Genomic DNA, 26,932 nt, shown 5'->3' on the forward strand with positions numbered 1-26,932 from the left:
TATTGAGCCATATTTACTCTTTATTTAAATGTGTTTGGTTTTCATTATCAGTACCCGAATCTACTCGGCCTCTTCAGGTACTTCGAGGATTATAAACAATTAGTTACAAGGGCACACACACACATACACATATGTGCGTATATATGTGTGTGTGTGTTTGGAAGAAAAGGAGACCGGGAGAGCTCAAAATTTCCTGTAAAGTCACCATTATTTTTAACATTAATATCCTTTGAAAACGTTTGCAAACAGGATCCGAAATTTACTGCTCACCCGCCGTTCTCCCTTGATTCATTTACATGGTCGCACTCCACTGTAATATTTTTTCGTGTAATATATAAGGTAATATAATATTTATATATATGTATATATATATATATATATATATATATGTGTGTGTGTGTGTGTGTGTGTGTGTGTGTGTAGATATATATATATATATATATATATATATATATATATATATATAAATTCTTTTCCTCTTTGGAATAGGTGTCAGTAGAAGGGTACACCCTGTAGGTTAGGTCCCAGTGCAAGACCGTCAAGAGGGGAATGAAGCAAATACTAGTGACAACGAAGTCAGCTGACGTGCAGCTGAATGCCTGCACACCAGAGCGGCCGAATCCTATCTCACCATGGCCATGGAGCAGCGATATTGTCTTATATAGTAGAGATATGTACAGATAAGGGTGCTTGTTAGCCTCAATTTTCTATATAATGACCTGTAGCGAAGATATCCTTGGGTGCAATGGTTTTTCTTTTTTAATAATTTATTTCCCTTTTTTTCAATCCGAAACGATTTTTTTCGTTGGAAGTAAGAATTGGGATATAAGTTAGTGTAAATATGTTGACATTTAATATAATGTAAATATATTTTGGCTAACGCATTGCCATATATGTGTTCTACGATGATGCTTTCTGTCACGCTCACACACACACACACACACACACACACACACACACACACACACACATATATATATATATATATATATATATGTGTGTGTGTGTGTGTGTGTGCATACATACATACATACATACATACATACACACACACACACACACACACACACACACACACACACAAATTAGGTTGATGTCATCAGATGATACATTAGTAATTGCCGATAATGAGAAAATAAAGAGAAAAGAAGTGCATTGTAGATGTGGTTAATAATAATGGTCTGAAGGCAAGTGGAAGCCTGGGAAATTGAGTAATAAATATTGACATAGATGACAGCCAAACGAAATTTTAAGAATTTTATGTTTTTGAATTTACTAAAATGAATATTGGTAGGATGAAAGACCTGAGTCACACAAAAGGTAAAACGAGAAAGTTAGCAGTGTATGAGTCAAAGATTGAGAAGAAATTTGGATAGTCTACAGAAAACAGGATGTCAGTGCTTGAAGCATTATTGGACCACCTTTCCTTCATGGAAGTGTAGTGTACATGTTGAATGTGAATTAAAGAATAAAAGGCTGAATATGCCATTGTGAGCTGTATGAGAATATGGGTGAGAGATGTGAAGATATGTTGACATGACAAAAATATCTTCACTGGGAAAGGATCTATCAGATTGTTATGACAAGGTTTGATCCTATGGTAAGAATGGAGAACAATATGTTGGTGAAAGGGCCATAAAATTCGGATATCCTAGTGGGGAGTATGACAGAGAAACCTCAAACGTATTTGAGTGTATTTGTATTTATATGTGTATATATGTGTGTATATATATACATACACACACACACACACACACACACACACACACACACACACAAATATATATATATGTATATATATATATATATATATATCTATATATATATATATAATATATATACACTTTTATTCATTTCTGTTTTGCAGGGGATTCAAGCATGATTAGCCTCTTTGGAGTAATATGGAGCAGTATTCTGGAGATCAAAGAGCCAAGTGTTGGATCAAAGGGTCATGAGTGGAAGATCTCCAAATATAGCTTTAATTTTGTTCGGACATCTGGTTCAGTGTCACGTTGGTTAGGTTGCATCGTTACTGTTTGATGGCAAATTAATACTGGCTTAGAGATTGCCGTTATGTATACGTTTTGCGTACCGCACCGATCAAACGGCGAATCCCGTTCATTGGCTGCCATTCTTTACTCTGATAGATAGGGTCAGGGAAGCCTTGGTATATTTATTTTTAATTTGGTTTTGCGGAATTAACAATATTAATCTCCTTAAGACACCTTCCAGTTCTCTATATAATCATTCTATGATACTATGAGGATAAATGTTGTAAAATCATTGGAAAACGTATTTTGTGGTCGGAATGTATATATATTATTATTTCACTACATACTGGTAGTTAGTATTCTTTTGCTCGTTGTGTTTTTATAGAGCAGACAGGCTATTGTTTAAGCTTGTGATGCTGTAAATAGAAGGGAAACATTGCGGTGCTCGTATTGTCCCGAATTAGAGATTTTCATTTTGAAGTTCTGCCCCCATTCATTTGCTCTAATTAGAGGGATAATGATGTGTTCTTCTCTCGTGGAGGGAATGAGATGAGGTTCTTTTTCATCTCATTTTTTTCTGCAAGGAACATCCCCATTGCAAAACAAAAGGAATTACTCTACTTCTCTTTCTTCATTTAAAATGGTAAAATATTGAATTATTCTTTGTTTTATATCTATATTATTTATCAATATATTTAATAATAATGGTTGTATGCGCGTAGTAACCCAGTGTTCAGTGACTTTGGCGGTAAATAAACGTACTATAAAAACCGAGTATGCAAATTCGGAAGTCCACCCTCCTATAAAAGTCTTGGTAACTGATATAGGGTTTTATTCGTAAATGAATTTGAAAACATGAAGCGTGCCACTCTGAATACAAGAGTATGGCCGATTCGGTTTCATTTCAGCTGCTGGCTCGGGGAACAAAGCTAACACAATTTCTGAGCCAAAGGGACTCTTTATAGCGTATTTTTTAAGAGCTGTTTTTCACTAACATTTCTTCTTTCATGTGGAATTGAGAGATGAAACGACGGTCTTTGCAACGATGTTACTTTTTTTTTTACGTAATCACTACGGTTTTCTTTGTCGTTTTCAGAAGTCTTTTAGTTTTAAAATAAACCAATATATTGATATATATGTAAAGAGTAATAGCATTTTTATTCTTGATAAGATACTGATGTTGGTTTTGCTAAGATGAAGCTATTATAGTATTTGATTTACGAACTATAAGACTAGACTTGAAACCAAACCAAAGCGCGGCTTTGTTGTTGTTGTTGTTGTTGTTGTAGTTCTTCTTCTTCTTCTTCTTCTTCTTCGTCTTCTTCTTCTTCTTCTTCATAATAATGATAATAATAATAATCATCATTAAAACTATTATTTTTATTCATTAAAGCGATAACTTTTCCTTATCGTATGTTCAAGTGTCCTAGGACCTAAGTTTGTGTGTGTGTGTGTGTATATATATATATATTATATATATATGTGTGTGTGTGTGTGTGTGTGTGTGTATACACACACACACACACACACACACACACACATATATATATACTATATATATATTATATATATATAGATATATATATAATATAGCATTCATTCTTTTATTTGCTCTGTCCAAACCTTGGCAGACGACACTCAAATCTTCCCAATCACTGCGGCCGCAGCACAGTATCATCGGCTATCAGTTTCGCGAAGCGAAAAAATAGCTCAATATTTCGTGCTGGTTATGGCCTGGCATTAGGATGATTCCTCTTCTTTATGACTCGTTCTTTGGGCAATGTAAAAGCGAGGAATCTTATATAAAGCAAATGTCATCGTTAGACATAAAAGAGTTGATGAAATTAGTTCATACTTCAGTGCTTGTTCCTTATTTTAGCAGCTGATTTTGTTAATAATAATGTGCAAGGTCATTGTCTATTTTTTCTTTTATGATAATTTCCCTGAATTGAAATTGTAAGTGAAATACGAATGTGAATAATCCACTGTCTGTGGTGGTATGATATGTTTTTGGTAACTAGTCAGTTTAGATGTGTGAATACACCAAGTCCATGTCTGATTCAGAATTTATATCATAGATTTAAACGATGTTGATGCTACTTGTTGTATAGTCGCTAAAAAATTTTTTGCAACTTCAAAACTTTTCGGTTAACAGCTTATAATAGTGGCATCTGGAGCTACTTGGCAACTCCGTCGTAAACGCATGAAACAAAGACACGACTGGTAATGGTATATCAGAGAAATTTCCTCCAGTTTCCCTACCAATATTATAATTCCTTTATTTAATCATTTATTCTCTCTCTCTCTCTCTCTCTCTCTCTCTCTCTCTCTCTCTCTCTCTCTCTGTGTGTGTGTGTGGTGTGTGTGTGTGTGCTATCAAGTATCCATTGGTGTTACCAGTTTATCTCCCTATATTTTTCCATTGGGTTATTTATGCATGAAAAAGAACGCCTCTGAATTGACTCCCATAAGTATTGAGTGGATGACTAATAATAGTTTTTTATTGACGCTTTTACCCTACCATCATAAGCGAAATTTTTCAAAATGTTTTGTTATTTTTTAATACGGATTTTGCACTCACCATTCTTTTTTAGGTTGTTAATCCTATGATTAATAATCAAAATCGAATAAGAAAAGAACATTTCCTTGTGCTACATATCAAATGAATGATTATAGTTAGGTGAACGAAAACTTCTGGGACATGTTCCTAAACATTTTTGAGTGACTGTACGAAACACTTTATTGTTGAATATATGTTAGAGAATACAGTTAAAGATATTTTTAGTGTATATTAAGAATAAGTCTCTATGTATCATTATGGTTCATGATTAATACCAAAATGAATGTTATATTAATTTGGCAGTTTAGAATCTATTAAAATATTTTTTATTGTATTTCTAGTCTTCAACTATAAACGCTTTTTATTATATCTTGATATTCGAATACTCATAAGTTCCTATTCATATATTTTTCTAATCCCTAAGTATTATAGTAAAAGACACTACTGCTACAAAATAACATTAGCGTTTGATTTTTATTATTTCTTATCTATATCCAAATATCTGTATACGATCTTTGCATAACTGGGAGTAAAATGAATATCAATTCTCTTTTAAATCTTAGCATTTCAGTCGTGAATCACGTCTTTTAGTGTTTTATAACGAATCATCCTTTTATAAACTTACAAAAGAATCAACCTTCGACCTTCGTGACATCATTTCAAGATTAAACTCCAAGAGAACATGATATGTGGATATAAATATCTTGTAGGGGTCCATTTCACTCTTTTTATTATGGGTGGAGGTCATATCTCTCTCTCTCTCTCTCCCTCCGTCGTATGTATGTATGTGTGTATTTTGGAACAAACTTCCGTCTTCGTGAGCTTTATTATTGGATTTTCGTGTTGAGATATATGTCTTTGTGTACCGGTTGCATGTGATTTCCATCAGAGCTGAAGTGTTAATGCAGTTTTAATTCAACTTTTTATCTTGTGGTGTTTATTGTCTTTTCTTTCTCTTATTATTATAAGTTTTCATTTGCTTCCATTTTACTCTACCTGCTTTTTGTAATTGTGTCATTTTCATCATCTTTATCTCTTATTCTTTTTGTGTCTTGCAGGTTTATGCGTTAATTCTGTCATGGTTTAATTAAATTTTTGCATTTATGATATTGTAAGTTGTTTTTATAGTTTATTTTGTGTTGTTATTATTTCTCTAACATTTTACTTAATTGTGCTTCTTTCGCTAAACGTTCATTTGCTTTCCTCTCCGTTGATTTCACATTTTATTTTTGATTGTTTTTTTTATATTTATGATTAACCTTTTAACAGAGTCATTTGATTCTTCTTTTTTACGTCGTAAATTGTCGCGTTATAAGACTCGCGTTTCAAGTTGTTGTTCAAGCAACATAATACTTTACGCAGTTAATTGTTTAACTGTTTCATACGATAATAAATTGTTATTTTAGTAATAGTCAGTTTTGTAAAAATGCTTAGACCAAAAATGGGGAAAAGGGCAGTTGTGTAACACGTTACTGCGGGAAAAACAGATATGTAACGTGTCGCGGCTAATTTGTATTATTTTTCTGGAATCGGATGTGTAATAGGGCCTTGGTAAAAGAGAAAGTTATGTAACATTAAAAGAGATGTTATATAACAAAACGTTATATGATTGCCATTTTTTCTAGCGTCGTTTTGCATATCGGATTATAGTAATATATATATAACTAATTTTTTAAATAGTATTGCATGAATAACTTTTTTTTTTTTTTTTTTTTTTTTTTTGTTTTTTTTTTTTTTTTTTTTTTGAGAACTATTTGACAGCCACATTCATTACCAGCAAATTGTATAAGTGACATTTTTTCTTTATTTTACTATGATACATAACTTCCTTATAATAATATTAGCATTTTATATATTTCTGTTTGTTAAGAACGTCATTATACATTACTCATTTTAAATAGTTGCAGATTACAATTTTATGTGATTTATCTGTTTATATTTGTCAGTCAGTTAATATGCTGTCGCCATTTATCATCTCTAGGCAACACTTCCTTCGTCCTCTTAAATCGACTTAGTAAAAATTTTCCAAGACAGCATCAACTCAAAGGGATCTGTGCGGTCATTCCGGTCCAAACGGAATCTAAGCATGTATTGGCAAATATGTCTTGCGAGAACAAAATTAATGGATACAAACTTCCTTTTGCAAGTTACTATATAACATCCCTTCTCCCCCACATCTTCAGTCCTCATACCAAATTCTCTCTCTCTCTCTCTCTCTCTCTCTCTCTCTCTCTCTCTCTCTCTCTCTCTCTCTCTCTCTCTCGACGTCTTTTACCTTACTTATGAAGATAACGATGCCGTAATCTGTAATATTTCCGAGAATGTAAGGCGGGCTTGGAATACTAGAATGATAAATTGAAGTGAATGTGTGAAATGACGTCAGTCTTACGTGAGTGCCTTAATTACCGGGTAGGTTATGTTAGTAATGTTAGTTTTTATTTTAATGTTAATTACTTGCAGGCATGTAATGCATAAGTGCTTCCTTTGTATAGCCTATTACGGGGAAATTTAACATCGTCATAACCTTAATTTTAGCCTCACTTTAGTTTCACGCTGCGTCTGCCGGAGTAAAATAGACAAACCCAGCAACGATTATGTGTCGAGGCAACGAATGGCACATTTGTTATTACGGCGGGAAGAAAGGGGCCATTTTGCATGAGCCGTTTAACATCGTGTAAACATTTTTATATTCTTAAACCGACCTAGTGAAGGTAAACATATTTTTCATTTATAATCCTCCCTTTACATGGCTGAGATAATTAATGTATTTTTCTCTCCTTTTTTTATCCGCAGGTGAGTGAGAAACGAATAACAGCGCAGCATTCTGTGGCGATGACACATAGCTGCTATTAAGAACAAGGCCTGTTGTGGCGATGGGCTCCTCTTAGTCGACTGCAAAAGAGCAAGTGTTATTTGTAGATTTGTTTACCTAAATTTAATTTTCCTTTCTTTTATTTCTCATGTATTTTATGTTTGATTTGTAGACTTTTATACTTGTGGTATATCCCATAAAAAGCATTCATACTATGAGTAACTTTTTTTCTGATACTATTTTCTGATTTGAAAAACACCGATGTTATTTCCCACATTTTATATATCCTTTTACTTGAGGAGAATAAACAGTCTGAGAATTCCTTATTGCTCCCTAAGACTATGGATTATCTATTGACATATTTTCCTATTAAAAACGTTCCCTCTTACTTTTTTTTTTTTACGGTATCAGCTTAAGGGGGCATACTCCATTCGTACTTCTCTCATCTCTCCTCCACCTTGCTCTCCAATCTGTGGTTTGTTTGTGTTCGGATGCATCTCATCAGCTCCGACTTCCGACTCGAGAATGGAGTTTTATTTCAAATTTCCCTAGGACGATAAAGAAAGGTACGAGAAGAACGAAACTCGAAAGTCTTTTGCTTTAAAGCAAATTGAAGGAGGCTGCTGCATATGAAATTGCATTTAAGTAGGCGGGTACACCGAATCTCGCGCTAAGATTAAGGGAAACTTTTTATTTTCTGTTTTTTACAAATAATATGTGAACAGCTGTTCATTTTTTACAATTTAGTAGAGTAGATATTTATATTCTACAAGTAACATGTAGAGTAGCGGGAAAATTCATGTTCGTCTTCAGTCAGTACTTCTAGTACTTTCTTTGATAAGCGCATGCATGAAGATGTACGTAAGTAAGTGTGTGTATATATATATATATATTATATATAATATATAATATAATATATTATATATAATTAAATATATATGTGTGTGTGTGTGTGTGTGTGTGTGTGTGTGTGTGTGTGTGTATGTGTGTTTGTGTGTTTGTTTGTGTGTGTGTATGAAACCAACTTGCTAGAGTTAGTCTGTGGATATTGTATTCTTAATTTCATATTTTGTAAGAATTACTATTTATTAATGATTTGGGCGTTGTTTGTCTGAGAGAGTTACAATGAGTTACAAGGATTAGGGTGTCTCAGAGACTTGTTAGTCCATCCGAGGATACATCGAGAGAGAGAGAGAGAGAGAGAGAGAGAGGTGGGGGGGATGAGGTTCGGGGGGGAGTGTTCCCTTTTCAGCAAAACAGCTTTATCCCTGAAAATCTTGAAAGTCTAAAACAGGAAACACCTAACAATGGTAATAGGATTAAACATTTTGATCTTGTAAGAACTTTGGGGCAAAATCTGCGTCCTATTGTGAATATACATTTTAATGAGGGTAACTTTTTGGAATATTTTAAACACCTTTCGAATATGCTTTGCATAACATTTTCCGATATTTTTTGTATAATTTCCCTGTGAAAAAAGAGAATTTATTTTTTATACCGTGAATTTTATAGTCTTCATTGTGCTCTGGAAATAATTTTACAGCACATTTACTCGATCGGTAGTCTGTTTAGATTAACTAACAATATCTTGGGAATTTAGAACGTCTGGGACGTTATTCGTAAAATAAACACTGAAATTTTATGTCCTCTCAAAAGGTAAGGATTCACTTTGAACATGGGTGATGCGGTTCTTAAAAAATTCTCTCTATAGCCATGAAATATTTGCCTTTAGCATTTTGTGCATATTTTCACGGCATTTGTGGGTATGTATGACAGAGAGAGAGAGAGAGAGAAATGTGCTGCGTCCAGTGAATGATTTCATGACTGGATATTCCTATTAATCGACATGTGACATGGTCCATCCGTCCTCTTCCCATTCTTTCAAATTTACAGTCTCCCTTTATTTCGCCCCCTGTCCGACCTTCTATTACCTGGCCTCTTCAGTAAACCAGCGTTGTGGGAATTAGAGTTAGAGGGGAAAGAGAAGGGACGTTAGGTAGTCGCACAGTAGAGGGAAGTGAACAAAATAAAGAGAGAGAGAGAGAGAGAGAGAGAGAGAGAGAGAGAGAGAGAGAGAGAAGGGAGGCAGCAGCTTGTAGGGCTTTCATTATATCACAGTAATTCCCACTTGATAGCCGTTGTCGATCAGCAGGGAAGAGAATCTCCCCCGTATCCTTCCCTTTTCTTCCCTATCCCCACCACTTAATTACCTTACATTGTTAGCAGGAGAATATTTCCTCAGATATTTATCAGTCCTTAAATGATGGCGGAAGAAAAACTGCTCCAAAATGTTAACATGGCCGTGGTGTAAATGCTGTAATAAATAGTGTGACAAAGAGAAGAAAGAACTTGTACACATTTATAATTCACTGCTTTGAAAAAGCAATATTTATTAATTGAACAGTTAAGTAACGATAGAGTTAAAGTGATTTTTTCCTTATAAGACAAATAGGCGCAAGTAACACGTAAACACACACGTATATATTATATATACATGTGTGCGTACGGGTTTTACATGTGAAAGAGAGAGCGAGAGAGAAGTTAGTGCACAGTAATTAAGGAATTTTCAATTGCGTAATCGCAATTAAATAGGTTGTTTGGTATGTAGATTGATTTATGAAAAGCAATACAGAAATCTGCTAATTTGGTTTAGAAAGATTTTATGTCAGTAATGTAACTCGAAAAGTGGAACATGATGCAACAAACCAAAATGTTTCTTAAGACTATTGAGGTGTGAAAGGAAAGTATTAAAGCTATATCATCAGAGTGGAATGTCTGCATTTCCGCTCTCTGCTCGTATTTAATACACCAACTTCTATGTTATTTTATTATTTGAGTTTTTCTCTCTTCTCTATATTAATTTTTTCGTTGTCAATAACAGTTATTGGTTTTCGTCAGTGGAAAATCATGTTGATGATGATATTTCAACATAAGTAAGCATCTTATTTTTTTCGCAATACTCTTTAGGATAAAGGAGAATGTTTTAAACAAGTAAACACATGCTCACAACCACAGAGTTGTGCAGACATACATTATATAGCTATATATATGTGTGTGCGTGTATCATGTAGATATATATATATATATATATATATATATATATATCTATTATAGAGAAGAGAGAGAGCGAGAGAGAGAGAGAGAGAGAGAGAGAGAGAGAGAGAGTTAAATGCACATTGTGCAGACCCAAAAATGACGAAATTTCATTACTAATGTTTTGTCGCAAATTCGTTTCTTTCGTTGTCTCTGTGCTATTATTGTCAGGAGCTTTTTAATTTTCTATGAGTCGGCAACACTGCTAAGGATAGTTGGTAATAGGGACTGCACTGTTTAAAAGTTCTTTATTTATTTATTTATTTATTTTTTTTTTTTAAATATGCTAATGGAAAAGGATCGGTAAATTACACATCATTTCTTACTTGACGATTATCCTAAATTTGCAATTTACTGTGATTTTCGTTTCGTTATGGAATAGAATGAAGTGCAAATAATTCCGACGCAACGCCTGGACCGAAAACTATTTCCATTTTCATTAGCGTAAACTGGCTGATAGTGAAGCAAAGGATGCTGCGAGATGTGATTTCTTAACTGATAAGGCGCCACATTTGGATATGCATCCACTAATTGGAAGATACATCTGTTAGAAATGGCAGTAGAGATGGACTTCCCCTATTTTATCCACAAATGGGAAGTACACAAATATTGAAGAAAGTATTGACTTTTGGAGTTACGGTTTCAATCGCATTAGAAGGTTCGAGATCATCCTAACACGGCTTAGGATTGGCCATAACCGCTTCACTCATTGTTATATTTTAGAGGGAGCCAGTGACCCTTTTGTGCTCACTGTGATGGTGAGCTATCCGTTGAGCACTTGCTGGTGCACTGTCCTAGATTTAATCGTCTTAGGGTAAAGTACTTAATAGCTGGGAAGACTATTTTAGAGATTTCAAATGATGGTGTTGATAGATAACTTTATGGGTTATCTGAAAGAATCTGGCTGTTTTAATAAAGTATGATTTTAGTATATTTAGTAAAGACTTTAGCCATTTTTGTTCCATAAACTATATATTTTTAAATAAAAAATTTCTATATATTTTTTATTAGTTTTATCTATCATCATTCTTCATATTTTTTACGTTCGTATGTGAATACTACTATCATTCATTTATTCATAATATATCATACTAATTTATATATTTCATTTTCACTATGGCGCTGAATAATCCTGATGGGTTCCGGCGCTTGGTCCTTCAGACCTAAATTTCACAATCAGTCAATCGATACTTTCCCATATTTCTCATCCGCTCTCGGCAATTTATTCCTTTCTGTGAATTTCATTGCTCATGTAAACATTCCACCCAGTTGCTCTGAAATCACAAGTTCATGAAAGACAAAAATTGCTGATTCACTTTGGAGAAAATGTAGTCGCAATGGCAAACATTTCGTATTCTGAAGACAGCCCTAAGAGATTAAGGGGAGAGAATATTTGAATTACGATTCGCGTAAAATTCTCCGTCTTCTAAAATCAACACAGAAAATATTATTGGAGTTTGGAGTGGAATCGCGAATTAAATATTCTTCAGCGCATGTTAGTGACATTTGAAACGGGGCTTTTTATGCCTGTGGTGTGAGAATCGTCGTCTGTCGTACTTTGATGACGCTTTTTACTCCATTGCGACACAGATTGCATTTATCAACAAGACATTGTTTCACCTCTCGTGGCTTGATAATCCATCATAAAGTCCATTGTATTAGTCGTGTTCTTTGCATCTTTTATCATTCATATCATTCTACACGCTCTCCTAAAATTTTTTATTCAGCCTTACATCAGGAAATTTATTTCTAGGAACATTGTTCCCTGTTTTCTGTTGCCTTTCGTATCTTGCATAATGAATAAATGTTTAGGTGATAGGAAATAGGAAAGCATTGTCGTTTTAGTGTGATTGCTCTCTCACAAAAGCACACAAAAATACGCATACACACACACACACACACACACACACACACACATATATATATATTAATAATATATATATATATCTATATATATATATATATATATATATATATATATATGCATTAATAAATCTGCAAGGATGCGTACGTATGTGGTTGTCCTTATGTACGCAGCTGATACCTTTTTCTTCACCTGAATGAAGGGAATTACGGTGACAGGAGAAGCAGTTGGGTTGATTTGCTGAAATGGGAGGCGACGGATAGGTTATAGACGTGATTAAAGAGAACTAATAATAGGAGTTGGGTTCCATCCATGTTGTGTCAGCTGCACATTATGTATACCGCGTCCAGTTCAATTATGCAGCCTCAGTCCCCAACGCTAGTTGGAATAGCAAATGGGCATCGGCTATGCGATGCTTTAGTTAACTAGCCTCATTACCGGTGTTGCCGATGCCATTATTCCCCGTCCAGTTTGGTCTGTGCGTATTCAGGGCAGGGATGGTATCCTAAAAGGAACTCTCCTCGACGCCCCGATGATGGTTTTGGCGTTAACAAACAAGGTCGCTTTCTATTCGTATAATCCCTGACACATATACATTTATTTAAACTTAAAGTGGTAAAACCTAATGCCAAAATTGGGTGTATGGAACTCTTCAGAGAAATGGACAGATATCTAAACATTTATATTTAAAAGAGAAATCGACAACCATTGCGAGACAGGAATAGCAGTGGTTACGGATGACAGGAAACAAGCCTGAGATATAAGTAACGCATTATCACATATGCATTATCACATTAGTAAGGTATATCATTGTAACAAGAATTCATTTGCTCTGAATGTCAGAGGACACAGTACTGTACCTACCTGTATGTACTTTGAGAGACATGACACGAAGTAAGTTACGTGACAGGAGAAGTAATGCTCTCACTATTTGATAATGTTACAAAATTGAATACTTGGTATATGTTATTGTCATTATATTGCAAAAAGTACGTTTTCAAAATATTCGATCAGCATGAAACTTAGAGGACTTTGACCATGGGTTTTGGAAGAGAAAAAATGACGTGTGTTTCGAGCCTCCGTTTTCGGATTACATACAGATAATGTATCGGACCCTTACATGTTGCGAGAACAGAGATTAATGTATGTGAAATCCTTTCGCCGTCACACTACAAAGTAAAATGGGTCATAAGTAGCAGTTTTCATCTTAAGTAGTAAAATGACTGGAACCCAATGTAATAGTGATAAATGATGCTTAACACGAAATATTAGTCCCATTATTAAGAAAATAATAATTAATTCTCAACTAGCTGAACCCATGAAAGGCTTTTGACGAAAACTGGACATCTTTCATGGTTTCACCTTGTTGAGAATTAATGATTATTTTGTTAATAATGGGACTAATATTTCGTGTTAAGCATCACTTCTACTCTGCTTGATGGTTGTATGATTGTACATATAGTTTTTTACTTAAAATACAGCACATCTATCATTTCTCGTTTCACAAGTTAAATTTTTGCTTTGCAAACAAAAATTAAAATTTTATACGCATTTACCACTTTTACGTTGAGTTCCAGTCATTTTACTACTTAAGATGAAAATTGCAATTAATGATGCATTTTACTTTGTAGTGTGACGGTGAAAGGATTTTACACACATTAATCTCTGTTCTCGCAACATGTAAAGTTCAAATATTAAGAAATATGTATCGCTGTTCATCACTTTTAAGAAACGTTTATGTTTTGTATACACATTACGATGAGGGAAGCGCACTTATGCAGGTACCCTGATAAAAACTTTCTGGTCCAACATCCAGTAGTAATTGATATTTTATCTCTTCCTCGTAGGTACGAAGACCAGAGACGGGCGACCAAGTCCGCCATTTCCCCTACCTTCGATTTACTCCTCATTGTGATTCATTGCCGCTTGCACAGACCAATAAGCTTTTGCTTGTTCTTGGGTTTTATCGCGGTTTTCTTTAATAAATGTACATGAATTGATTCATTGAATGAAAAAAAATTACTGGTAATAATTAAAAAAAAAATTGTAAAGTACGTCGTTTGCAATGTTATAACGTGCGCTGTGCGTATTTCCATATAATTAATAGTGTATTTTAAAAGGAAAATTATGCCCAAAGAAAAAGTAATACGAGAGAGAGAGAGAGAGAGAGAGAGAGAGAGAGAGAGAGAGAGAGGCAGGCATTTCAAAGTCTAAATACCAGCATGTAATAGTTCGGGTACCGTAAATTTTTATGTTATTCTTTCACATTTTCGTCGGTAATATAAGCTTTGAATCTCTCTCTCTCTCTCTCTCTCTCTCTCTCTCTCTCTCTCTCTCTCTCTCTCTCTCTCTCTCTCTCTCTCTCTCGTATTACTTTTGCTCTTGTTTGTTAAAATGGGAAGCATATTGCCTCATCTTATCGTTTGTGGCGGTGACGGCGGTGGGGGGAGAGAGACCAGTGCTCCCCTAGACTGGCTCTGACTGTTAACAAGGAATTATCTCCCCAACTTTGGCTTTTGCTGCAGGCAGCCCCTGATAATGCCCCACTTCTCAACGACTTTTTCTTCCTCCATTTGCAAATGTATTTACACGAATGACAGCTGAGAGGCCGAGAAAGCGAAAGACAAAGGAAAAGTCAGCTTTGTCCACCTTCTTTCACGTTTGAAGCTGCGCGTTTCTTTGAGTGTTTCTTTTTTCTGCAGCGAGTTTTTGTCGTCTGGCTCTCTCTCTTTTTTCTGTATCAAGAGTAAAATGTTGGTATTAAAGTTATATCTTATTCTTATTTTTCTCAAAACCTGTCCGTTTAGTTTCCTTTTTCCTTCCGGAGATGGGGGTTGGTGGCGCTGAGGGTGTACCCTCGTCTTCCCTCGCAACATCCTGCCCATTTGACATGGATCCTCACTGCGAAATTGGCGTTAACTAATGTATTCCAAATGAAGTCGGGTGGAAACCATCATAACGCCAGACAAAGTGATAGCCAAATCATTGCCCCATTGACAGATATGAATAAAACTAAAATGGCGCATCGATTCTGTCACGAATATCCCGTGGACGCAATCAGGCACGCTTCCACAAAATGTTCGGAAAGCAAACAGTGTCACTGATCAAAACTAGACAAGCAACGCTGTAATGATTAATATCAGAAGCATCACAAAGAACAGCGGCGCAGATCAGAGACCGAGATGAAAGCATTCCTCTGGCCCCCACATCTGATGAATTAATTTCTCAGCATCCAATAAAACAGAAGTAAAGGACAGTAATAACCAAAATCACCGAGAGGAAGCTTCGAAACAAGGGAGGCAATAAAGGGAATACGGGGGCCAGTGGGCCCCTGTCAAAATATTAGGCTCCCGTGTATGCTAATAATCAGAGCAAGATTAATGCTAGCCATCTAGGGTTTTTCTCGTCTGCGTTTTAAGTAATGAGTCGACGGTTACATGCCACCGTGATATTGAAGTATTAAAGGCAGAGACGCCACTCGGGGTCCGGCGTCGTGGTGGTGATATCATCATCTGTTTCATGTTGATAATTAAAGTCCATTTTTAATTAGATAGGCTCGGCAGGTTTAATGAATTCACTTTTACTAATTTTTCATTTTTATGAATCAGTATTGATTTCCCCGTGTGCGATTTCATAGGTCAAGGCATTGCATAATTTCTACAAATTAGGTTTATTTTTTCTCGAATGAGAAATTACCTTAAATGTATTCTAGGGAATGAAATATACTATAATTATCCCAGCACAGAGTTGTGATGTATTATTATTATTGTTGTTGACAAACCTCTTTCAAGGGGTTTGAGCCCCTGAACTGTCATTTGCCATACCAAGGTAAACATTTACCCGTAACTGTAACGCAGCGTCATATCATGAATCCTTTCTTAATATTCATTAAAAGCATTTGCCGTCTGCTTACTGGTATTTAGAGGTGTGTCTTCCTTCTTTGAATTTACTTCTTTATTTCTTTTTTCTTCTCCTAAGCATTTCCTTGAGCGTATAATAGCGAGGATTCTCCGTGTATACATATGAAGACCTCAGCATATTAAGGCTTCCGAGTAACGTACATTACATCTAAACACCTTAATATGACTCGGGCTTCCCATTTTTGCCCTGGGTTGCTGGTAATACGTACCAAGTATTAAACGTACCCTGGTACGGCTGAGGATTAAACCTACCCCCGGTAAGAGGATGCCACCCGTAAACAATTTCTGCACTGGTTTTCTTGCTGGAGATGCAAACTAAAATTTGCTTAATAATTTCATGTAATGCAGCGAATAAGTTGTCTTTTTATTGCCTTATTATTTTTAGAATCATATTTACTATTATATTTGGCTGTGTGTGCATAACTGGATAATGTAGGCGGTGCAAATATTAATATAGTGTTTTTCATGAACAGACTAAGTTTGCTGATGTTATTAGTATGGATTACTAAATATTATAACTGTAGTTGAACTGTAGCCCTTAAGACAGAAACCAAATGCCTTCTGTGCGTTGATGTCTAAACACATTCTTGACGACAATTTCTTTTGTGAAATCCAAAATTATATTTAGTAAATGATCCGAGACAGTCTTTGATGAGTTTTTAAACTAAATGCTTTATAGTTATGGTATTTGGTTTTATTGGCGTTTGGAATTGTTTTTTATTTTTTTCTTGAGCCATTATGTTTCCTTCATCATGAATTGCAAGCTTTTCAACACATGTACGTAATTGTCCTGGGAGGGATGGAGACGTCGTAAGTACTGTATAATAATTACTGTGATGGATGGGAATATGTTACGACGAACATATTTGCACGCACTAAAGTTATTTTTTGAGTATCAGTAAGTCTCATGATTACCGTGTCGTCCTTTGAATTGATCATGGCCTATTTTAAAGACATTAATAAATCATTTTCACCTGAATGTCTTACACAATGTCAATATAAGATAAGTTTTTGTTGAACAAACGCTGATGAGTGGCACGGTGAGAAATGAAATTGTCCTGTTCATTATGTAATGCTATCTCAATTTTTCAAGATGGACCATCTCGAGAAATTAATTAAGTATTGTTAAAATACCTAAACGACCAATTATTTTCCCCAAGGAATTCACTAGTAAGATTGGAAATTTGAGAAAATTTTGGCACTTGTAGAATTTAAAGGCAGTCCGTTATAAAAATTAATTAAAATGATGTTAGAATATAAGAAAGCGTTGTATGATAACTTTTAAAATCATATTGCGAAAAAAGTCCATTATATTGAAAATTTAGTATACTAAGGGTCATATCAATTTCACATAACAAAAGAGGATACGAAAGCTGCATTACTTACAATGCTATTTTTCGGGGTAATGATGTTATTAAATGCGCCAGTATTGAAGATGCAACAAACGCGAACAATAAAGATTAGCTATGAAACGATAAAGCATTATAGGGCAAAATATGAACAAGGCATTCAAGATTTTCAAGCACAGTCTGCATTATTACGGGAGAAGATTCCATCCCAAAAACTAGCGTTTGCTTTTTTTGCTTCTATACTATGCATGTAAAACTGTATGGTAAGGTCTTGCGTATGGGGTCGTATTGTAAAGGTAAAAACGTAATTTGAAGGCGATTTTGCTTTTGGTTTTTTGCTTATTACGCTTTCACAGAAAATCTGAAACATTTCATGCTTTGGAAAGATACTTAAATCTGACGTGTGTGGGAAAAGCTTGCTATCTTGAAAGGAAAGGAGAATTAGGCAAACTTTATAGAAAAGTTTGAAAAGAAAGAAACCCGTTGTAATTATGCATCAGACGTAATCTCGGGATTTATTTTAAACTTGGTCTAGAATATAAAAGTGGGAATGTATTCAAAAGGGTAGCTGAAATGTTCTTTTTTAAAATTCAGGGTTGCATTAAATATGTTGAGGCATGTAAAATAAAAATGGATTCGGTTGCGGCAAAAGGTTTCCAGATAAAATAAAATAAAAATTTCACCAATTATTGATACAATTTCCTTAAACCACAGCTAGAAGTATGTGAAGATGATTTGGAAGTAGTACAAGAATGGGAAAACGAAGTAATGGAAAAAAATACATCCTTTTAGATGACAAAGAGACATTGAAAATTGAGAAAAGACGAAATATAGAATCCCAAAGAAGGAAGGGATCTGATATTTTTTGAAGAAAATAATGTAAATTTGGATTGATGAATGGAATGTATTTTACAAATTCTGTCTTAAAATATCCGTCATGAGAAGAAAGCTATTTCGGAAAGTTTTCAACAGATCATAATAATATCATGCAATCATCTTTCACCACTAATCTTCACCGTGAAATACGCAAGGAAAGTGCAGCATGTGAAATATATCTCTACTGCAACTGAACCCGTTTACGAGGGAGATGTCTGATTTGCTGATTTCTAAAACGAGAGAGAGAGAGAGAGAGAGAGAGAGAGAGAGAGAGAGAGAGAGAGAGAGAGAGAGAGAGAGACCCTGGCAAAGGCACTGATGCTGATGACATGCTGAGCTCAAGAACATGTGTCAGTTGATGCTGCAAAGATGAAGCCATGAGACGATCCGAAATGATTCTGGGAAAAGGAAGTAGTACACCTTAAAAAGATTGTGTAATCAGGGAAAGTGGAAACTCATTTCCGAATGAAATGCGGATACAACATCTAGTGTATATATGAAATATGAAATTTATTTGAATAAACGTAAATGGAAGTTAAATACCTGTGATTAATTGTGAAATGATTTCGGATGGTTGACATTAATCAAAGTAAAACGGTGTGACGCCAAGTTAGGAAATGTAAATTGAGTATGGAGGCAAATGAAATTATGTAAAAGTTTGTATATGAGTATGGACGATTGTAGAAAAACTGTTAAATTATATGAAGTGTTTGTTGATAATCTTAATCTAATATAAAGATAGATAAGCGGATATGTTTGTAAAAGCATCTGGTATGTAAATAAGGAGTTAAATACAAGGGACGGCAGAAAGAAATAAAATAATACGCGGGAGGTATGAAATATTTCAGAGTAAAGTTGAATGAAAAAGAAAATTTCAAATTTGGTTTTTGTGTTTACGATGATAAGAATGATGAATGAAATGTCATTGTGAAATGACTTGATTAATTGTTAGGAGCTGGAAATTGGCCGTAGTTAAGTGAACAATAGTATGTAGTTCTCTCAATTGTTGAATGAGACGAAGGAGAGACTAAGTGAAAACAGGAAATATCAAGGGTTTTTTTTAAACACGTTATGGTTAAAGTAACATGTTGTGCAAATGTAGAAAAGGAAGGTTGCGAAAGGACTGGTTTTAATTTGAGAGCAGGTGAAATTGTGTTAGAACGAAAGATTGCTTTTGCATAGTGAGAGTGATGCGAAAAGAATAAAAACGGCAGAAAAAGCTGCAAATAGATAAGGAAGAGCTACTTGTCAATGTAAAAATACATGGCGTACAATAGGTTTGATCACACTGGGGAAAGCGTGGAATGGTTTATCTTTAATGTAAAGGTGGGAAAAGTAATCGATATGTTTGAAATAGTGTTATGCGACAAGAATATTAAAATAAAAGGCTTAAAATGAAAAAAAAAAATAGTCTGATGACTCTGATAGCTTTGTTTTTAAGAATCTTTAACTTATTAATTATTCGATTGTTCGAGTAAAATGTAAACCAGTATTTATTGTAGTACAATTTTGTAATATAGAATAGTTTTATTTTTATTTTTTTATACATAACCACTTGGCAGTAATATTTTTTATTTCAGTTCATAAAATTCTCTCTCTCTCTCTCTCTCTCTCTCTCTCTCTCTCTCTCTCTCTCTCTCTCTCTCTCAGTATGGTATCTCCACATTACCACTTGTTGTTTTTGGCGTTATTTCCCATTGCTCCATTCCTCACATGGTTTTGGTGCTTTCTCTCCTTCCCTAATCTTGCCAGAATTCGCTTTATGATGTTGACACAGGCGGTATAATCAACAAGTGATCACTCTTAATCCTTACTTAATTCCTTATTGTCATTTCCTCCCCTATTATTATCCGTATACGTCTTCCATTGATAGCCTCGTACTATCGCCTTATGTATCTTGTGCATTTATTTACCTAGACTCCCATACGCAGTTGTGTGTGTGTGTATGTTCAAATATACTTCATATATATAAATATATATATATATATATATATATATATATATATATATATATATCTATATCTACATCTACATCTACATCTATCTACATCTATATCTATATATATATATATATATATATATATATATATATATATCGTATATATATATATATATCTATATATATATATATATATATATATATGAAACTGTAATCAACTACAAGGCCCTTTTAACTTCTCGATTTCTTCACACTGTTGCATAATATGCAAGCTTTGTGCTGACAAACATAATATGTTTGTCAGCACAAAGCTTGAGAGCCAAACGGAAGACTATGTAGAAATTCTGATGTCGTAGGAAGATTCGAACCCGCATCCTGAGTATCAGAACGAGGTCACGTTACAGACCTGACAGCGTGACATCGTCGTGATATTCGGGATGCAAGTTCGAAACCTAAACAATGGTCGTCAGAATTTTTTCATAATCTTCCAACTGGTTCTCATTTTTTGAATGGTATTCTCGTTCTATACTTTTTTATGAGTTACATCCATTGCTCAATATTGATGCACTACCTTTACTTGTCGCCATGCAACTTTTTTTTTTGTCTGTTATATTATTATTTGTCCTGAATTATTTTTTTTCTTTTGGAGTATAACTTGAATTTTCTTGGTCACCTTTCCAGTCGTCCGTTATACTCTCATAGCTTTGTCTTTGGTTTACCTCAACATCGTAAATTGTCTTTCTTAATCATTATTACGGTATTATTCTCATCCCATTCATTAATCTCTTCACTGCGTCGTATTTCTTATCTTTCTTTCATCTTAATCTATTTCCTTCTCCCCATCCATAATATTCCAGTTGCACTCCATTAATCTTCCCTATCGGTCTTCCTCTCATCTCCTGCTCTCTTGCTGTTTCTCCATCACTTTCCATCACCTTGTCCCCTTACATCGATCTTCTCTCTCTCTCTCTCTCTCTCTCTCTCTCTCTCTCTCTCTCTCTCTCTCTCTCTCTCTCTCTGGAAGTCTAGAGTGTCATCTGTTTTATGGCTATTCGGCGTTGTCGACACCGCTTCACGAAAATTAGCCAGGATAATTGATCGTGTTGCCAAGGCCCGAGAGTTAATTTCCATTTTTCTCTAAGAGACGCGAGTGAAAGACAATTCAACGTCTCTCTCTCTCTCTCTCTCTCTCTCTCTCTCTCTCTCTCTCTCTCTCTCTCTCTCTCTCCTTATCCGTCTATCAGGATGTCAGTCAATGTGTCTTTTTTCATAAAGTTGTCTCGTTGTATCCTTCATCTCTCAAATCCTTTTTCGTAGTTGGTTGCATTGGGTCGTGATTGTTTTTCTTACTCTAAGTTTCTTTGTTTTTGACAATCTAGTTTTTACCCCCTGCTTAAAGCAGTTTTAGTTTTTAATGTTTATTAACAACTGTGGTTTCAATTAATTAATTATATTCCTGTGTGTGTGTGTGTGTCTGCGTGTGAGTGTCTCTTGTGCTTATCCCCTTTCACCACTGGCTCCTTCCACAATTCCCCGTTGGCATCCCATCTCATGAGCCTCTACCGTCCAATACACGCAAATTACTCACTGAAATATAATTGGCGCACTCAACGAGGTTTAGAACCCAGAGTGGAATCACTTGAATTCCGTGGATCTGGAGGGATGAAACTTTAAATGTGAAATGAAATACTGAAATAGTGTACAGAGGGAAAACAAGACGAATGTGAAGAATAGGAAAGAGAGGGGGATGGAAGAGGATTTTTCTCCCTTTCATGCAAGAATAAAAACTAGGAGAAAGAGAGATCTTATACGCTCTTGTGTGCGAGTAAGGATTGAAGTGAAGTTAGGTGAACTGTGTTTCTTTCTTTAACGTTCTGTGGAAGTAAAGTTACAAAGACAAAATACGAACATGTTATTCAGAAAGCTAAGGATAGAATAAGAGGTATTTAACGTTAAGGAAGAAACAGTTGCGATCAAGCTTGTCAAGAACGGTTATGAGAATAGAAATGGTGAAATTTTACTAAGGGGATATAAATAGTCAAATAATATTATATGGTGCAGGTATTCAGGCTCAGGTGGCCGTTAACGTGGGTCACTATATTGCCCGTGAATTGTAGTTTTACTGATTTTACTTTAATCCGGTTATTATTTCACTGCGGAGACTTATCTCTTCATGAAATACCATGTTAGATGTTTTTCATAGTGGTTAATTAGGGATTCCTGGCGCATTTCGTTTGGTTTGGACGAATTTGATATTAAGCTCTGAATGGATTACATTAGAGATGAGATCGGATGTACATCACCCACCACCTCCCAAGTGAATATACTGCGGCTTTTCAGGAAACTTTAGCATCATAACTGGTCCAAATATACGTAGTTAGTGGGGCTCACATACGAAACCTACCTTAACCAGGATGCAACGTACCATCTTGTTGTGTTGAAGTCGCGCTGTGTGAAAATCGTCCGAAACAGAAGAAAATATACCAGCAAAAACCATACCCCACGGTGCCTTCAAAAACACGTTACGTGTATAGTTAGTAGAATGCATCACCGTAAATAGATGACGAATTCTTTCTTTTACATTTTTGTACTACCATATATTTTGCGAGCAAAGTCAGTGAAAATAAGACCATTTCTATGCATGCTTTGCGCGTTGTCATAGTGCAGTATTAAGCAAAATATACTGGAGCTCTTCCGTGTTATGAAGAAGTGTTCATTCAAACCATTATATATAATGCGTATGTGTGTACCCAAAAATTTGGTTGCTCTGTTATTGGAGTATGTTTTGGAAGTTTGCTGATACAAGGAACATGACAGTTCTATTTTGCTAGGAAAGATGATGATTCTGTAATGAGTAGAGGCTGGTATGCTCTAGTGCCTAACATTTTGAGAAAGTCCTTCTTTATGACATTTCCTTCGTGAGTCACTCTGTTTGTGTGCAGGGTTTTTTAAAGTGTGGATTTCCTCATTCCTCAAAACCTTATTTCTGATATATAGAAGTTGACCGTAGTTCAAAAGATTTAACCCTATGCTCTTACGTAACATATTCAGCGACGCAGGAAAAGCTAAAGTTCGCTGAATTAAGGGCTCCTGCGTTAAGCCTTATTGCACCCCCCTCTAGCTGTTCCTTCTGTCCCCTATCCAAAACTGTCTCCAAAAACTTCTGCCAGTCGAACTTTTCTCTAAACTTTAGAACTGGCGTTGCTATAGCGTTCTTTCCCAACCCTAAAAAGGCTCTCTTTAGACTCCTTATTTTCTCATGTTTCTTACAAGGATCCTGCCGTTGCAGCCTCTTTTACCTTAGTTTCGTAATAACCGTATAAGTGGCTTAAGTTACTTTATTAAATGAAATTCCATTTAGAGCAAATCACCTTCTCATTACTCAATTCCGGGTTCTGCCTGATTGTTATTTGATTTCTGAACAAGATTTTAATCGTGTTGTACAGCGTTTTCCTACTTCTGTACGGGAGCTTACAGATGGGCTTATATTTGAAAGACAGTTCTTGGCATATCAAAGGAGCATTTGACACTTGAGCTATAATTCCATGGTGCTAGAGCAGGTTTCCTACTGCAATGATGCAGTTTTTTATTGGCTATTGTTTTCTTATTTTTTATGTTAGCTCTTCCTCTTCTTTGTGGCGTTCTAGTTATCTATCTGTTCTTTGGAATATTGATTGAAAGAGCTTTACCAATTAGTGCCTTCTCAGTTATACCTCCTAGACACTTTAGACGAAAACTCTTTCTGTGTTGATATCTAAACTTGTCAATTAGCTGATATTCCGTAAGGATATCACATAACTCATTGATAATTTGAAAAGCCTATTACCCGAAATATTAAATTACTTGCTGAGTTAGAAAATGAAAATGCTTATCTCTTCTTATCATTTTGTCTATCTTTCCTTAAGCAGTCACTCTTCTTCCTGGGTCTCTTTACATGTCCACTCTGTCCTTATGTTTCAGTTTCAGGGAAGTGATTTTTAAATGTTCGTATTCCTGTGAAAGTCATTTGGTTTCCTGCATACACGGTTCTAATTCATTTAAATATAAATCCAACAACATTAGTTTTGTACACAATCATAAAAAATCGGTACGCTTCCAAAAGGAGAATCTCATATTCTTGTTTTATATTTGTTAAAATGGATGTAGTATTTTGAGACTCATGAACCCAAGGTCACTGACTTGCAAAGAAAGAACCTTTCTGTCTCATTAGAACGAGTATTGTGTCATTATTTTCGAAATAAAGCGTTGGAGAGGCTCTTGCGTTGTCTGCATCTGTCTTTCCTGCGTCTTTTGTCATTTGATTGTTTATAGTTTATTGAAATATTTTTTATCATTATTTTCATATCTAAGAACTGTCAGTTCTTCTTACTCCTTGGTTCTTTTCGGCTCTGATAAAAGGGAGTTTCAAATATCACTATAGATATTTTATCTGCAGTCATACAGTATACTGTAAGGAGTTTGTACGCGAGTGATCTGATAGCCTTGGAATTCATAGTACTTCTCCTTTGCTACAATTTTCTTTGATTCGAGATTATTTTACCCGCAATATATATCGTACACACAGACACACACGCACATACACACACATACACACAAATATGTGTGTGTAAGATATTTATTGCTGGTAAAACCGTCTAGAAAAAAAGGAAAATGTAGCAAAGGGTTCCGGAATAATATATATTCTTTATATACGTATATGTGCGTATATTTACATATTATATATATATATAATTCTATATATATATATATATATTAATATCTATATATATAATATATTATATATTATATAACAAACAACGTCCTGTGCACATGCAATCTTCATTTAAACCTTATCATAAATTCTTATTATGAGTACGATATACTTAATCCTAAAGCAATCGTACATTTGTATTCTAAATTGCACATGGATTCTGAAATCTGCTTTTTTCGTCCTTTTCGGGTATGTTCATCCTCCGTTCCTAATGCTGCCTTGATCCGGCCTGTTTGTATCAGCCACGTAAGAACACATTGCTAGGATTTAGGAAGCATTAGGGGCTTGGTGTACATATTTTGGGAAAGCTTAAAGTAGGGAATATGAAAACGGCTGTTCATTAAGTATAACTAGGAATATATATATATATATATATATATATATATATATATATATATATATATATATATATAATATATATATAGTGTTTTTTTGACAACTTTCCTAAAATAGGTCCAAATATGAACAAGTTCACGCATATATGTTTTTCCTTCAAAAATTGTAAATCTCTGAAGTTGATGATAATCTTTGTCATATTTGACCAGGTTTTCGAAAGTTTATCTACAGGAAGCTCTGTTGTAAAAATGGCGTTAATAAATCACCTAAAATACGAGTATTGGCTGGAAATTCATGATTAATTTTAACACGGAGATTACCTTGAATAAAGGAATGTAAGAGGAGACTCAGAAAAGGGCGCAGATATATTTATATTCAAGGGAAATAGGGTGACCAAATGAAGCCCATGGAAAAAGCAGAGTAAGTTGATGTAAATGAGTAAAGTTCAGAGATTAGGAGGAAATGTAATGACAACATCTGGATATAAATGGGGTAAAGGGGGATAATTAGAATACAGAGGACAAAGGGAGCGGAGAGAGAGAGAGAGAGAGAGAGAGAGAGAGAGAGAGAGAGGAGAGAGAGAGAGAGAGGGGGGGGGGACGGAAAAATGCATAATGAACCGCGACTAATGCAATACAATAATGTCTCCCTTGAAAATGTTTGTTTATAGATCTCGGCAAACAACGGAGAATTGCCAAAAATATGGGCCCGGATGAATAAGAGAATTGTGCTGGAGCCTCGGGGCTGGAAAGACAAAAGATAAATAACTAAAAGAGGGATGGAGGAGATAAAGAATATGAAAACGGGTTTGTAAAATCTGCAGGGAAAATGATGGATGAACTTGCAGGGAGGAAATTGAATTCCTTCTCTATGGTAAAAGAACTCGTCCTTTTGATATGTCATGTAGATTAAATGGGAGACTCAAGGAAGAACGAATTTTAACTTCATACATGGAAAAGAAAATGGGTCGAAAGGGAAATCAGAGACAGAATAAGGAAGAGTGACAGACAAAACAGAAAATGGTAAAGTGAATTTAAAATTCATAACCCCGAAAATAACATTGGGACTTCTTTGCCAATATATGGCAAAGATATGGAGACGGTACATTGTGCCAATCGTGCCTAGATAATATAAAGAAAAATCTAGTAATATGTCAATATTGATCGCAGGAATTTGGGTAACAGGAAATTAAGGACTAGCAATGAGAATGGTCACGGAAGAAAGAGGACATATTTACTCTTTTACGATGTTACTTACTTCCGAAGACATGCTTACCTTCAATGTTAGAAACCTAATAACGTGTAGTAAGCAAATTGTACCAAGAGAAGGAACACGGCAATTAGAGTAATGGCTTATGAAGCCTCATCCTCTTTGCTTGTAATGTATCATTAAACACGACCGAATCCTTTGAAAATGACTTCGACTCTGAATACGGGGAGAAG

General features: G+C 35.0%; 1 protein-coding gene across 8 annotated transcripts in view; it reads left to right on the forward strand.

The window, feature by feature from the left end:
• Window positions 1–26,932, forward strand: part of LOC135220978 (RNA-binding protein Raly-like) — a 703,239-nt gene that overhangs the window by 479,699 nt on the left and 196,608 nt on the right. For 2 of the 8 annotated variants that reach the window (XM_064258671.1, XM_064258670.1), the window contains exon 2: window positions 7,345–7,453. The exons of the other annotated variants lie outside the window; for them this stretch is intronic. The gene's annotated coding sequence lies outside the window, so the exon portion shown is untranslated. The remainder of the gene's footprint in view (window positions 1–7,344; window positions 7,454–26,932) is intronic. 8 annotated transcript variants of the gene reach the window in all.

This window comes from Macrobrachium nipponense, chromosome 2 (genome assembly GCF_015104395.2).
Source record: "Macrobrachium nipponense isolate FS-2020 chromosome 2, ASM1510439v2, whole genome shotgun sequence".
Taxonomy (NCBI): domain Eukaryota; kingdom Metazoa; phylum Arthropoda; class Malacostraca; order Decapoda; family Palaemonidae; genus Macrobrachium; species Macrobrachium nipponense.